Raw genomic sequence first — 4,341 nt, 5'->3', positions numbered from 1 at the left:
GACTCCGGCGGGAGGGAGGGGAGGGGAAGGGAAGGGAAGGGAAGGAAGGGAAGCAGGGCCGGGTGGAGGGAGGGAGGCGGAGCTGCGGGCGCGTCACGGCCGGAACCGCCGGGCCCGACGGGGGCTGTGGTCCGCGGGCCCGGCCTCACCCAGGGCGGCTCCGGGCGATCCCACGGGGCTCGGTTCCCGCTCGAACACAGCAGGAGCTGTAAGCAGGGTCACGTAGTTATGTTCAAGTGAAATGATGGCATCATTCCCTCACGTCGCCAATGAGTGAGTCTTGCCTGTGACCTCAGAAATTTACATGTTGCCCTGGGCATGTCAACTCCCAAAGAAACTTGTGCGCACAACACAAAAATGATTTTCATGGTGTCTCACGTAACACTGCAAACGGGGTATGCTACAACAAGAGATCTACTCTAGAGCAGTTGAAACGCTTTCCCCATCTTTTTTCCACTAATAATCTCTTGGTGTGAGGCAGCCTCATTATGTATTCATTATAGTGTGCTCCCCACAGGATGTCACAAGGCACTATAAAAATAAATAGCACTACAAAACACTTCAAAATGACAACAAGGACTTACTGCTTTAATCTAAAAATTGTAGCCTTCAGACAAGCTATAAACAGTTCACTCTAACACTATAAATCACTAGAACAGTTCTCTGTTCCCTCTTAGCAAAAACAGAAAAAAGATTTCCCCAAATCATTCATTAAGGTTTCTATTAGTTATAACCCAGCATACTGTAGGCTCCTTTCTCACTTTTGGGTTGTTTTTTTTTCCTTGTATGTGGGTTAACTTGGCAAATATTTATGCTGAGCTCTATAGAGAATCAAACAAAATTAGTTTTGAATATTAAAGCTTTCCGATATGTGGTTAGTCTCTTGCAAGCACACAAAAAACCACCTCGTGACATTAAACAACACTTTGATGTGAAATAGGACCAAGCCAGTCTAATCCGTGGCTACTGCTGTATTTGTGCACTGAGGAATCACTCCAAACAAGTACCTTCAGCCATTATACTCCTTGAAAAAGCAAAAGGTATTCTGCTTCTAGTTATAAATTATCCAAATTTTCCCCATTAAGGGTCTCAGTTTGGTGGTAGTCCCAGCCAATATAATGAAAAATCCATTGACAGATGTGATGTAAAACTCTGTACAAGGTGAATTCAGCAAGAGCTTGTCATGAATGCTAATCTAATTTCCAGTTAATTGGATCAAAATCTAATTTTATATCTATACATTTATGTGCTTCATCATAATTCAAGTGAAAAAAAATTCGTATTTATAATAATTGTTTGATTGAGACCTCTGGAAGACCTGGATATCATCTGATAGAGGAGAATGAAAGCTGCAAATCAAGGATGGGGGAACTGCCAATTCTTTTTTTTTTAACACACCTGAGGTCCTCTGCCTAGTTCAGGCCAGAATTTGGAAACGTGGCTGCTTGGATCATTTCTATACTGTATAATTAGCAGTCGAGCTTTTAAATGTTAAAATGAGTTGTCACACTACTTATTACAATAATTGAGTTTATAAATTATCATGGCAACCTGGCACTGAAACAGTCAGACCAAATTGGTTAATTATTGCAGTCTAACATGAATAATTGGATTATAGGCTACTGCAAATGAAAAAGTCTCTGAAATATTTTCCTGTAGCTGTACTTTCAGAGACATGAGTTGCTGTGTACTGTAATTATGGCCATGCTGAAGATGACTACACAAACACATTTCAGCACTGAAGAGAGAATTTGGGGGTTAATATTCACTCTTGAGTTTGATGGAACACGTAGGCTTTCATATGTCTCTGGAGCAATATGTTTGTGATCGCCATCTGTTACTCAAGAGTATTTTTATAGAAAAATAATGCAAATTACTTCCCTCTTCAATTACACTGGTGCTTTGCAATGGTGCGTTCTGTTCTGATTTGGAAAAGTGCCAGTTTGTCACATTCAAGGGACAGATGTTTATTTAACCATGGACTTTAAAAACAAGATATAAAAATTAAGTTGCATTTTTTATTTTCTAGAATATGAAAAAAACCCTCTAATTGTTCAATTGTATACCTTGTAATAGGTTAGTAAAACTTTGAGGGGTACTATCAAAGCTGTTAAGGTTCAATAGCCACACCTCTGTGATACCTGTTCCATGAAAACACTGGAACCCAGTCTTTGTTATTGCACCAAATTGGAAAAGTTAACATTTGGTTTATATTGCATTACAGTCAAATAGATCAACAATTCTTTTCTTTTCTGGTATGGGAGAACCTCTGAGGGGAACACTGAACATGTAGGAAATAGAACAGATTTGAAACTATGGTTTACATTTTGTCACTATGTAAAAGCAGATGGGACTGTAATAGTCTGATTCTGTTTTGTACATTTCAAAAAAGCAGAATTTAAAAACCCTTTACAATCCCTAAGTTACTACCTTACCATTTTGCCTGAATAGAATCACAGAATCATTAAGGTTTGAAAAGAGCTCTGAGATCGTGGAGTCCAATCCTTGACCAAATACCACCTTGTCAACTAAGCCAGAGCAAAAGTTCCATCTCCAGTCTTTTTCTGAACACTTCCAGGGATAATGACTCTGTCACCTCCCTGGGCAGCCCATTCCAATGTCTAATCACAGTTTCTGTGAAGAAATTCTTCCCAATGTCCAACCTAAACCTGCCCTGGAGCAGCTTGAGGCCATTTCCTCTCAGTCTGTCACTTGTTCCCTGGGGGAAGAACCTGATCCCCACCCTCCTTTCAGCAGCGATAAGTTCACCCCTGAGCCTCCTTTTCTCCAGGCTAAACACCCCCAACTCCCTGACCTGTTCCTCATCAGACTTGTGCTCCAGACCTTTCCCAGCCCTGTTGTCCTGCTTTGGACTCACTCCAGCACTTCAATGTCTCTCCTGAATTGAGGAGCCCACTGGATGTGCCCCACAGTGTGGGGGTACCAGTTGTTGGTTTCTCTGGGTCTGGATTGAAGGCACTTGAGAGGGTAATTCATGTTCAGACTCAAGTATTTATAATTTCTTATCACTAAAACAGTCTCACTGCTGTGAGCTGGGCAGCTTTTCATTAGAAGGCACAAAATGGCCAACAATCTCATTTTACAAGGTCTTTTAAGACTAAACTATCAATTAAGAACTGACACCTAGATTATTTTCCCTTTTAACCTCATAACTGATCCCAAAGAGTCTGCAATGCAGACTTTTCTGCCTAATTACAAAATGGCACCCAAACCCACTGACAAAGTGTAGGGGGATAGAATATAAGTAAATAAATATAGTATAGAAAGTAATCATACCCCCTAAAGAGTTGCAGCTGGGTTAATTATTAAGGATTAGGAGCAGGCCTGATGTTAACAGGCCACAGCTGTAGCCAAGAAGAAGAGTGTTATAGAAGAGTGGAGTGGTTGGTTGAGGGGACCTGGAGTCAGTTGGCTGCTGTAAGGATAAGGAAGAGTTAGTGCCTAGAGGAGCTGCCTACAAGAAACATCAAGGAGGTATGAAACTCTGGCAATATGGAACCCTTGCAATGTAATGACAGTAGAACTTTTGCAATATAATGACAACAAAGAAGAAGGAAGAAGTATGAAGAAGAAACCCAAGATGACACTCCATGCCCTCCATCTTGCTTCCACCCACAACATACTAAAAATCCCAAAACCTAAATTTCTCACTGAATGACACACCTACACTGCTCTTCTAATCTGTTTCACACTTTTGTGGATTCTAGTCTATCTTGAAGTCTAGGGAATTTTCTCCATGAATTAGAGTCAAAGTCAGTGCTCCCTGGGGGTCAGGGCACCCCAGAGCAGATGGAGAAATATTCCCTGGGTTTCCACACCCCAGCACGTGACCATGGTCACTGCCCTGGTCCTGCTGGACACACAATTGCTGGTAGAGCCCAGTGCCATTGGCCTTTCTGAGCCTCTGGGCTCATGTTGAGCCACTGTCACCAGGCACTCCAGGTTCTTTTCTGCTGGGCAGCTTTCCAGCCCCTCTGCCCCAGCCTGTGGTGCTGCTGGGTGTTGTTGTGACCCAGGGACAGGACCCAGCACTTGGCCTTGTTGAACGTCACACAGCTGGCCTTGGCACCCAGATCCAGCCTGTCCTGATCCCTCTGCAGAGCCTTTTTGTCCTCCAGCAGATCAACACTCCCGTTCAACTTTGTGTCATCCATGAGATTCTTAAGGGTGCTCTCAATCTTGTCATCCAGATCATCATTAAAGACCTCAAAAAGGACTGGGCCCAGTTGTTGCAGTGTGATGCCATTTCCTGTTTCACCTATCCCAACCCTCCAGGTGTGCCAACCTCTCCTTTCCCCTGCCCCTTTGCCCTCCTGCTAA

Source organism: Molothrus ater, chromosome 13 (assembly GCF_012460135.2).
Source record: "Molothrus ater isolate BHLD 08-10-18 breed brown headed cowbird chromosome 13, BPBGC_Mater_1.1, whole genome shotgun sequence".
Lineage (NCBI taxonomy): Eukaryota > Metazoa > Chordata > Aves > Passeriformes > Icteridae > Molothrus > Molothrus ater.
This window is presented reverse-complemented; position numbering follows the sequence as displayed.